The sequence below is a fragment of the Dermacentor albipictus genome, chromosome 5, assembly GCF_038994185.2.
Source record: "Dermacentor albipictus isolate Rhodes 1998 colony chromosome 5, USDA_Dalb.pri_finalv2, whole genome shotgun sequence".
Classification (NCBI taxonomy): Eukaryota; Metazoa; Arthropoda; class Arachnida; order Ixodida; family Ixodidae; genus Dermacentor; species Dermacentor albipictus.
In genome coordinates this window covers 108061299-108073445 of record NC_091825.1, presented here as the reverse complement: position 1 = coordinate 108073445, position 12147 = coordinate 108061299, and the positions used below count along the sequence as shown (strand labels likewise).

The following is a 12147-nucleotide window of genomic DNA, read 5'->3' as shown; positions in this document are numbered from 1 at the left end:
GGAGCAGCTTGTGACGTCGAGGAGAGAACAGAACGCGCGGAAGATGGGCGAGAAGCATAGACGTTGGCAGGGGAAGAGGGGGCGGGGAGGGGTGCATGAGCGCTACTTGTGGAAAGGCACGCGCAGTGAATTCAAGACGCTAAAGCCAGAGGCCCGTTTCCGCTCTTTCTTGTCTTCTCTGCGGTCGGCGAGGAGACGAAGGCGAGAGGAAGGGGGGGGGGAGGGAGACAGAGATGAGATGCGCTGCGAATCAAGACGATCGCGAGAATCGCAACGAGGTACAGATTAGAATTAGAAATAAGGCGAGACGATGCGGGCTCCGCTCTGTCTCTCTCACTTTCTCTGGCTCTCTTTTATATATATATATATATATATATATATATATATATATATATATATATTTTCCTTTCTCCTTTCTCACCCATAGAAAGCCAAGATTCGCGAAGTTTTTCTCTGCTATCTCATTGCTGACGCGATTTTCGCCGGTTACTTATATGTACAGTGCGGCGTTTTCTGAAGCGCGCGGTATTCGTTTTTATAGCATAGGTTCGCGCATACGAAACCCAAGCGCGGTGGTCGATACATTCAAGAAGAGAGTGCAGTAATTTTCTTAACGTCTCCTTTCCACATCTACGTTCTTGCAATGCTGCCGTAACGGGAGAGGAGAAGTCAGGTTTACGATGGCTAGTTGAAATGAACCGAGGGCCAGCCCTGAGAACACGTTCGGGCTCACTACAGGGCGAGAGTTTTATGCAAAGCAATGCGCACGATGGAAGGGCGGGGGAGACGTAAAGGAAAAGAAAAAGGCAATGAGAAGAGCAGCGAATACAGGAGCGCAGTTCGCTCTCTCTTTTTTTTCTTTCTCCTTCATCTTACTCCTGCGTCAAACCCGGACCCGGTTCGGGCTAGGTGCATAACTAAGGCACCCCCTTGCATGGCAATGATGCTGGCTCAGCGGCATCCATACATATTACGTGCTTAGGCAGCGCGCGGTATCCCTCATGCGCCGAAGGGAGGATGATGATGGACCAAGTAAGCTTACAAAATGAATCCGCAATAAAGGAAAAGAAAATACAGAAAGCAAATGCATGAAATGATTAGCTAGGTTTTGCTGCTTCTTTAATTTTATGGCGGTAAAAGTAATAGAGGCTGGCTCTTGGTAACAGCAGAGTAAAGGACACCGATAATTTTGACTTTATATAGTGTACATTACCGTTAGCGCCTCAGTCATGTGTCTGCTGTGATAGCGGTGATTGTAAATGCTAACGCTATAGCCAAACCTCTTCGATAGTTTGCCTTACAGTGATAGCCATTTCCTGGTATCCCGCGCTTCAAACTGCATGATGCGTGGCTGGCCATGGGTGCATCATACGACTAAAGAAAGAATAAACTAGAGAATTTGATTCTTGAATCTCCCGCGTGTCAGCTGTGCATGATAACCTCTCAGCAACGTCGTATTATGGCAGTGCTTCGTCAAATGTAACAATTTTGATAACCAACCACCTTGCTGAAAAAAAAACACGAAAAAAAACGTAAAAGAAAACGATCGATTGGATTTTGAGTGGCCCAAGTTAGAAGTTCTTTTAAGTCAACAGGAATGAACGCTAGCAATAGGAATGCCTTTGTGAAAACACCAAATAATTTAGGCAAACACTTTTGCCGAGATTGAACAGTGCCTGTTATTGGAGAAAGTAAAAGAGATGAAAAGATAGACTTCATCGTAAGTGACCCTATCTCCAGAGCTGCGTTGGTTATCCCTGTCAATGCATCCCAAGTCGGACACCACTGCTCGCAGTTTTATCCAAAAAATATAGAATGTTTCACTGGGGCAGTAAAAGGGTTCAGAAATACCAAAACGTAAAAAGACCAAATCCGAAGAGCAAGACCAGATACCTCGTAATTTAGTTCTCATGCTCCATGAGAATAGCATTAATGATTTGCCATTCTTATGGGAGCCATCAAATCGGTCCTCTCACTAAAACTAATTAAGGCGCCGGAGTGCGGTCTAGAGTCTTTTATAAGGAAAGTCTGGCAGCCACGCCGCAGTGTTCTCCGTTCTTCGCGCGCTAATCGTGCGATAGGTAAGTATGATAGTCTAGCAGTTATACATGTAATCTTCAGCTATCTAGAATAGACAATCCTTTGTGCTATCTCATTAATGTGGCACTTCGCCCGAAAGAGTCGGCAGGCGGTCGTTGAGAGATGGGTCGTAGTAGTGGGTATTTTATAGTAGTTGTCCTACACAGCATAATCTAAACAAAATAAAAGTCCACGGGAACATGAGTGCTATGCAATAGGTAAAAAGTGTTTGAACAAGGAAATATCGCTGGAGCCATTATTTCGACAAGAGGTCTTGGGTTTGCCAAGAAAGCGACTGACGAACACAAGTCGCAATAACCCGAAACCTCGGTTCAGTGACATTATTTGTGTGAATACTGTTGATCTATACATAGCATCCTCCACGAAAACATTGTTTTGTTGTGATGGCGATACAAGGGACAGCCCAAGGAAATTTTCGCCGTCACCATGATGTTCTGTGTATATATAAGCACATACATATATTTCAATAAATAAAATGGCTCGCTGATCGGATTCGAACAAAGAAGCCCTGGCACATAAGCCCTACACGCTAGCCACTATCGGCCACGGACACTTGCCTAGGCAGGCAGCATAGGACACCCTTAAGAATTTACCGCGTGCAAGAAACCTTCTACAGCTGCCAGAGCGCTGACTTCTTGCGTACCACGTCGCATCAGTATATGTCACACCCGCGTATAGATTGAAGATCGTCCGAGGAGTTGGGATTGTCTACCATCCAACTCGTGGCTCATAACCGCTTTGGGGGATTGGCAAAGAAAGGGGCGGATTCTTCCCAGTTATAACTAGAAATACGATTTCAGAGCTTCTAGAGAGAAAGGAGAAATTACGTGTTCAGTTGATAGCAGTAATAGCAGAAAGAATAAATAACCTTATCAAAACGCGCTTAAAAAAACGAATATAGATACAAATTTAACAGGTCATTCGGCCGCACTCTGTAAAAAATGCCTGCGGTGCAAATCTACTTTTGGCTGAATGCCGGAGTAGAGGCCCCGAACGAAAGAGCCCAAGCGCATCGCTTAAACATTGCTATCGCTGCCAATGGTTCGCCTTTCCGGGCGAAACTGTCACTTTCTTTTTATATATGCATATTGTTGCAGCCACTGGTTGCCTACGGACGCTGATTATATCACACCTAGTACACCAACGCACCGGTGTAAGAGCAGGTAGCCTGCAAGTTTATTTCACGATTAGGGTCACGCTAATTTGGGCGACATCTGGTGTGTTGAGAGGAGTCTCTGTAGAGGGCAGTGATGGAGTGGCCTCTTAAGAATACGCCATGAAGCGGCCAATAACTTGGTTCACACCGCCAGCATGCACTAAAAACATAGCGATGCCAGTTAAATCGACACTGAAGAGGAACAATAAAAATTTTGTTGAAGCTAATAATTTATTCTTTAAAACTAATTTCGTTAACCTCTCGGTATTAGGTTGACTATTAGGAGAGGAAATTAGGGCGAAATTCCATTTCTTGAATTTCGCACCAAAATCTCAGGACCCGTACATTAGGGCGATGTAATAAATTTCATAACCTTTCTTTTATATGTAATATTATTTCTGTATTTTGGCCATTGTGGCTCATAAACGTTATTGAACTTGATAATTTCAATCTACAGTCGAGTCCATCGTTATGGATGGCAAATCAACTAGGTCGGCGCAGATGCAGTCAAAATCTATGACGTCATAGTGAACAGATGAGAGAACTTCTCAAGGCGACGTCGCCACCATTCTCCCGTTTCTGCGTCTTTTCTGGCTTACCAAAGCTCATGTCCTGGGAACAGTGGCTATTTTTATCGCTTTAGAAGGGTAATTTATTAATAAAGTTCCAATTATTTGTCTCTTTAGTGGCCCTTCAGCTATCATTATCGCGATGCAGCAGGCGTAAGCACCATGGTTCCCACGATCTACAAGTTCGCACGATGGTTCCTATGATAATGTCAGCTCGGTAAGTATATACGCGTGATGACGAATAAGCGAATAGTCACTTAAGCGTAGCGCTTAAGAGAAGCGAAAGTATATTGCGAAGATGGCGAAGAAAGCCACTTAAATCGTAATCACGATGCATGAGCTACAACTTTATTAAAGAAACGCCGACACCATGATTTCACGAGGTGCTTATGAGAAAGAAAGAAAAATCGCAAGGAAGTAACGGCAAACTTTCTTGCTTGGTGTTTTCCCACCATGAACAATTTCGCAAAAAAAAAGTAATAAGCGTGCATAGTATTATTGCCAAATAGATTACCTTGTTGCTGCAGCTCTTGCTCCGAGTGGCAGTAACCTCCAGTGGCGCGACCTGGAATACAAATATAAGCGAACTTGTATATCGTAGGACTTTCGCGCAACGGTGGTTACATCACCTGTGCTTTCATCAGCGCGTAAAATTGACATAACAAAACGTGCAAACTGCACAAACGCTGCGCGCGCGAAGAACCCAGAGAGCGAACAAGAAGCCCTGGAGGTGCTGTATTTTGTAACGATCAAGTGCATTTCCAATCTCGCTCTTATCATCTACGACGCCGAGTGGTCGATTTTAGTGATAATGGCGGCTCGTCAGTGTCCGAGCCAATTATTAAGTGTGAAACAAATATAAGCTGGAATGCACCGCGAAAAAGCGGTCCACAAGGGGCCCAACAGACCACAAGAGCTTCACGGCCGCATTATGCGCTGTCGTATGTAGTGATTTCCTTACACACGACCTTGCACACATCGTACTGTTATGTGTTATCGGCCGTGTTGTATGAGCCGACAAGGTATTATTATCCTGGAGGCATTGAGCAAGTGGCGAAGGCACGCTACAAATTCTGTTAAGTGAATGGCGCAGAGAAAACCTCAGTTGCGAAATCCCGGACCATGAGAAGAGGTGGACGACCGCACGGGCATTGAGCTCACCTCGTCGCTTCGAGATTTTCGACTCATTAGGCTTTACGAAGACGTATCGGGGATTCGAAAGCGTTTCCTTGAATGGAAAATTTCGCAATATCCTGATTCATTGAATCAACGTTTGACCCTGTACGCACATATAAACAAATGGTACCGGACACGTACTCTCGTGTACCTGCACGCGAGTCAGCGCAAGAACACGTAAATAAAGGGAGCGCGTAGTCGGAATCCACGCAGAACAAAGCCCGAAAATAAATACACGAACTCTAGACAGCACAAACTGTTATTCTTTCCGACGAAACTCAATTCTCGCCTTGCTTTGGCCAAGATTGCGCTTCGCAACGTGGGCGGAAACGGACTGTAGATTGCAGTCAAGCGTGGCACCGTTGGACAGAGCATGGTCCCTCTTTATCATCATTATCATTGCTTTTTTACTACTTTTTTTAACTTTTCGTGGCACCAATGTGACGGTGCCAATAGGAAGGACAGTAGGAAAGAAAGGTCGGGAGAATATGGGATGCACAGGCTTCTTTCTCCCGAGATGAAAAGAAAAAGAAAAAAGAAGGCGAGCGATAAAGGAATCTTCGGGATGTGGGCGTCTTGAATGCGATTTCCTCGAAAAACGCAATTTCGACTTTGGCCGTGCGACGCGGACGGACATCGGGGGACCCTCATACATTTTGAGTGGGCGCTCGTATATACGTATAGGGTGTGCGTCAAGGCATGCGTTGGTGGCAGCCGAGTGTGCCACTTCGTCCTCTGCCGATTTCCTCTCCTATACTCGCCGGGACTGTTTGCCGCTGAAAGAGTTTGAAATGAGATGCAACTCCCTGCCCCCCTCTACTGTCCTTAGAGCAGCATTCGACCTAGAGTTCGCGCCCAGGCACTATGTTCACCTGAGGGCGGTGTTCTCCGCGTGGGATGAAAAAAAGAAATATATAAAAAAATACGAGGCGCCGGCGAAACATCAACACGTCTCGACGGCGTTCTGATCTTGTTCGCAGCAGTCAACAATTTCCGCCACGTGACCCAGAAAGCGAAACACTGGCCACTTTGCAGGAGACGGGCAACTAGATTTTGTTTTAATAACAGATCGAAATGAAATCACCCTTCCCCCTTTCCCCTTAAGCAGCATGTCAGCGTATGTTATAAGCAAGGCTAAGTTGTCATTAATAATTCCAAGACCCTACTACAGCAGTCAAGCAATCATTTGTCACTGTAGTCGATCTCGCTACCTTTTGCTCAACATCAGCATGTCGTAGTATTACAAGCATCGCTGAAAATCTCAAGCACTTGCTTTAAGAATGAACCATCCCCGTGTAACACTGCCACTTTTCTATTACTAATCCTTCGACATGAGTCGTTATAGCTCAATTAATGAACCAAAAATGCAGCAGAATCTATATGCAGCGATGCTCTGTGTGAGTACACAAAGAGTCGAAGCACGTGTACACGCACGCACGCATGCTGACAAATTATACCGAGCCTTTTGTTAAGCGGAGTTGCTGACTGCTAGCGAGTACGACGGACACCTTGAACGCATCATGGTTTCAGAGGCAGCATGGGCATACGTACGTAGCACAATTCGAATCCATTCAATCCGCAAGAAGCGTTTACTTCCTCGTTACTGCGCATGCAGCCGCGGGTGCGCGAAGGCGAGCTTTCTGGTTCTTTTTTTTCGTTCCCCCGCACGGCCGACGCCGCCACTGCCGAGGATGGATGGAGGCGAGCGTCATCTGGTGGTGTTGCAAGGAACCAGGTTGGTTGGTTGGGTTGGTTGGGTGCTATTCGGCAAGGAAACAGCCAGCTAGGCCGCAACTTCCACGGTCACAAAACCGGCGAGGTTCGCAAAGAAAAGCTCCGATTTTAAAACGCCTGAAAAAGAGGAGAACAAGAAGAAAGTGGACAGGGCAAGCATTAAGTTAACTGAATAATTTTGGAGGTTGAACAAAGCAAGACTACCAAATGCGCATGCGTGCACTGGTTGCGTAATCAACATAACGTCATGTCAAAAAGCCGGAATTCACTACCAAAGAGATAAACTTACCTGTAACTAACACATTCCGTCCCCTTTTTCTTATTGTTATAAGCTTCAAACAGTTCCCGTCACCAACGTGCCATTACTTTTCTATAGTACCTTAATCTCGTGAAGCCGTGGTTCACATTTGCAAGCAAGGCAATGAGTGGGTAAATGCGCTTTAGCTTTAATGTGCTAAAGAATGCCTTGTGTCGACTATAACTAACTCGCTCAACAGCAGGCCTTATTACTGTAATTACCATTACCATTACCGTCCCGACCAGGTGTCGGTTGCTCTTCCGTTTCGTATGTCGTGAGGCGCACGTGATTGTTAACGCGATAGTTAATGCGATAGTTGACGCGATAGCTAACGCGTGATTGGACTGAAGTAAAAGCGGAGAGGAAACAGCAAAATGTTTAAAAGGCCATATATTGTTGCTTACGTGTGGACTATGCATAGTGGGCAGTACTGACCCAAGCTCGTAAACCTAATAGAAACTTAAAGATAATGACATCAGATTAATACACTTAAGTTATAAAACTATGTTGCATCTTCTCTCATTCGCCAAGAGGTACAAAACTCCAAGTACAACACTCCAAGTTTTCATTATTCTCACGGGAGCGTCGACCAAAACGACGGTCAGCGCTTCGCATAGGCCAGAGGGCGCTACTGAATTATGCGCTGCTGAATTAAGGAGACGTAGTAAAAAATGCTCGACTGAAAACTATGTGTAGCATAACTGATGAGCTCAAGCAGGCTACGTGAATATTTGTCACCTCTCCTTTTCAAAGGAGACGCCAATAAATAATCATGATCACCATGATCATAATTATAATCACTCCAGCGTCGTCGACACCAGCCTTTAGGGATGCGAGGTAAATGAGACGGCTTTGATAAGAACGACAAGACCCCACGCTTGTTCGTTCCCCTGAATGCTACGCACCGACCTGTTCGGAAATGTTTGCGCTTTTACCCGCTATCGCAAGCATGTCGAGTTGCGCCAAACATGAGCACTTGAACATTTTCAGAACTCGGTTCAAGGCCTGGCCTGCGTCTGACAGAAAGTGGAGCTTTACGGGGTTAGCTGCCCAGCCACTCCGTTGACCTTTCGAACCCAGCAGGGACTTTTCAATAAATATGTTTCTCTCTCTCTCTCTCTCTCTCTCGGGCACTCTTGCCTTGTGATAGGCGGTCGGAGATGTGACGGCAAATGTTTGCCACGTTGCATCCATCCAACGCATTCAGGAAACTAGATAATCGTCCTCTGAGTGAACAGACAACACTCAAACACCGTCCCCACGGATCACCGGTTCAGAAGGCAGCGAAGACACTTTTACGCTTTCAGAGAACGTCTAGGTAGTGCGAGCGCGTTCGACTCCGTGTAGTGCGATTCGCGCACGTCTCTCCTGTCTCTCCGTTTTTATGCGAAGCATATTACGAGAGCGCAACCCAGCTCCTCAGGCGCGGCGGTGTCGCCTCCAATTACCTTTGACCCCATGCCATACCACGTGACAACGTGACGTCACGACAGAGGAGAAACGGGGCTCCAACTCGCGCCGTCGCTCGCGGCGGTATGTAAGCAGCTGCGCTTGTTTCTAGGTGGCTTTGGCTCAACTCTTGCAAGATAGGCTGGGTGGGAATCGAACCAGGATCTCCAGAGTGTGAGACGGAGACGCTACCACTGAGCCACGAGTACGATGCTTCAAAGCGGTACAAAAGCGCCTCTAGTGCATGCGGTGTTGCCTTAGAAACGAGCTGTTTCTAAGGCTCAGGCGTGCGTCGGTTGCTCAGGCGCACATTTCGTTGCCGCGCCGAACGCTGCGTTGCTCGACGCTCACCGCGTCCAATGCGGGGCGCGTAGTCGCTGCGCCGTAGCCCATTGTCTTACACCCCTTGGCGGGTAGATGGGAACGCTATCGCGTTCCACTCTTGAAGGCGAAGCAGAGTAACACATGAGTTGTTTCTTCGTCTAGCCGAAGAAAATATAGCCAAGCAACAGCAGTTCACCAGGCTAAACAGTGGTTCAACTACTAAAATAAAGGCTAGTATGCTTCGCATCCTGGGCTTAACCAAGCTAAGCCACAGCCATTTTTTTTCCATTCCCATTCTCCTCTCCCCCAGCGTAGGGTAGCCAAACACAAATAGCGCTTGTCCACTTTTGTTCCATGAGTCTTTGTCTAATTTATTCGCGCTTCTGCGATGCAGCCCTTGCCTGTCGTGTCGTTAGGCACTCCCGCAGTATTATTAAAACCTTGGAGAACTAATAGTGCTAAGGAACTAAGGAACTAATAATTGCTTGTTGCTGGGATAGCTGGTTCATACTTGTGGTTTAAAAGTGCGCGAAAACAATTTGAAGCGACTACAGGACAGCAGCGAGCACGCTAGTGACGCTCTTTTCTCTCCTGCTAGTACTTCATATTGTTTCGCTGTCTTTTCCACCGTAACTACAAGTAGTCGCCTGTATGCGCCAAGTCGAGCTTACAGAGGAAAGAAATATATTACAGAACCCCTGGGAATCGCTCTTGGCGTGGGAGAGGAACATCGCAGAAACAAAATACGAGTGCCTGTTTGAGTCTTAAATAGATTTGTCTAGGCTTTCAGACGATGAGCTTATCGGAAGAACCCTGCGTCTTAAATCCTAAGCTTGGATGGAGCACAGCACGGTTGGCCAAACTTCACACAACACTTACTCGCTGAGGTTGTTAATTTCGGGAAGAGAGAGAGAGAAAAAGAACCCTTTTGAGGGGTTATTCAACTTGCGCGACTGGCGCCCTGATGAAAAAGTGATCAATATAACAAAAACTTCGAGGGGGTAGTTATTAGAAATACAGCCAGGACAAGCTGAGTAAGAAAAATAAGGACGGAGAAATAAAATATATGAAGAAATTTTGAGGGATCTCCAAGAAACGTCCGGGGTCTCAGGAGAAGGTGCACCGGGTGATCTCGAGTTTCCTGTTCACGAAATTTGCATAACAAGGTGTTGATTAAAGCTCGCTCCCAACCTCCTACCCTCCACATTTTTATTCCTTTCTTTTCTTCGCCATCGTTTCCCCACTTTGTCTTGGCAATGCGTCTCCCTCTTTTCTGTCTCGGGAGGATTCTACAGCGTTTGAGACAATACAAAAAGGAGCCACCGTTACACTAAATACCGGCTAGAAATAAAAGCAGAAGCAACAAAGGTGGATGGTTGGAGATAATGCTGCGTGAAACCTCAGAGCAGGCTTTTCTTGTGAAGGGCGCGGAGACGGTAAGGTAAATGGTTACGATTGTTGCCTTAGCCACCTTAAAGCGTCAACCATAAAGCTTCCTCCGAATACAAAGCAATCACAGTCAACACAACTATAGTATGCTACACGATGGTGATGAATTTGGAATTTATGGCGCTGTAGGACCGAGTATGGCCAAAAAGCGCCAGACCATAGTATGGAACACAAGTGCAAGTGCACTGTTAGCCATGTTGAACGGAGGCAAAGTTGACCAGCTGAAAACTTCTAGCGCCTCTCTCAAACTATATATATATAGAAAGCCTTGCAAGATGCATTTTACAGACGTGTGCAGCCCGCAGATAAGATAGCATGTAATGAAATGAAGGCGCATTTAGGTGTACCGTGAATTTGTCTGATGTTCGTGGATTCAGCTGATGTGCTTTTGGATGTCTGCTGAAGTGCGAGAACCGTGGGACGGGATTCAGATAAGGGACATTTCTTTTACGTCGCTCTATACCGGGTGTTTCAGCAAACACTCAATTTTTGTTTAGAAATTGCGTGTGGCAGATATCACAATTCTAGTCAATGAGCTGGAGTACTCGAAAAGGCTGATATTACTTGCACAGTAAATTCAAATGCATAATCGACTAACTAACAAAAAATCACTACCTGAGCTTTTAACTAATGACCTTATGGCCAAGATTTCAATTTACAAATTCTAATCGGGGAATTCTCAAGGCGAATCCACTTGGGGCGAATTCTCAGAATGACACCAGTTTCGAGACATTAATTCCTTATCTTTGCGGAAAAATGCATTGGCGTTCCAGTTACTTTTATGCTTCAGTGCATAAAACGACGTTTTCTCAAGACAGTAAATGAAAAGGCAGTGCCTTTTTACCGCACGTTTGACGGCGCATATCTCGTAAATGGTGTCATCTACACAATTATTTTCAAGTGGATATGCCTTGCAGTCTCACCCGCTAGAAATTGTAAATTGCAGTATGTGCAATAAGGTAATTAGTTCGGCATTTAATGACTGAACTTCTGTTAATTATTCGATTATGCCTTTCAATTTTTTTGTGCAAGTAATATCCGCCTCTTCGAGTAGACCAACTCACGGACTAGAATTGTGCTATGATTCCACTGGCGATTCTGAATACTGGGGTATTACTTGTCAAAACCACACTTTGATTATGAGGCACGCCGTAGTGGGGGACTCCAGATTATTTTGACAATCAGTAAATCTTAACGTGCCACAGGCAATTAAAGAAGACTAGGTGTTTGCTGAAACACCCTTACATGGGTTTTTTCCTTCGTTTTAGCTTCGCCAATATATTAAACATCACGTGTCGCAGATAGCACACAAAGTCATAACCTTTACAATGAGTTGCTCGATGAGGCGGACATTACTATCGTGAGCAATCAATTGCGCGATCATTTAATTAAAAAAATATCGCTAATTAAGATCTTTAGTAAAATATTTGCAGCCCATCCGGCAATTTACTAGTGAAATTGTGAGACATACCGAGTTGGAACGAATTCTTAGGATGACACCGGTTTCGTGACATGCGCCGTCAAACTTGCGGTAAAAATGCACCATAGTTAGACTTAAACGCTATTGTATTCGTTAAAGCATAAATTTAAGTGGAACGCCAATGTATGTCGATCGTCGCACACTTTGAAAATAGCGTATCGAAATTAGTTTCACCCTGATAACTCATTAAAAATTAAAAATTATAGGCCCTGAGATAGCCTTGCGATCTCAGGGCGCCTTACAGCCAATAGGCGCCTTATCGAGTAATTTATACCAAGGGTTAGAAGTGTGTTATCTGCCAAAGGGGAGTTTTGGAAATTTAGCGCAGCTAAATAAACAACACCTGGCATACGTGGCGCTGGAGTCGAAGCCAAGCTTTGTGGTGCCACGTTTACTGACGCTCGAGACTGTC

At 45.5% G+C, this 12147-nt stretch overlaps 1 protein-coding gene across 11 annotated transcripts in view; it reads right to left on the bottom strand.

The window, feature by feature from the left end:
• The window catches only part of LOC135897135 (uncharacterized), a 771735-nt gene that overhangs the window by 155363 nt on the left and 604225 nt on the right, over positions 1 to 12147 (bottom strand). For 8 of the 11 annotated variants that reach the window (XR_011514567.1, XR_010562925.2, XR_010562924.2 and 5 more), the window contains one exon: positions 4340 to 4390. The gene's annotated coding sequence lies outside the window, so the exon portion shown is untranslated. Of the gene's footprint in view, positions 1 to 4339; positions 4391 to 6552; positions 6853 to 12147 lie in introns of all 11 variants that reach the window. The other 3 variants (XR_011514566.1, XR_011514565.1, XR_010562933.2) reach the window with 1 other exon arrangement.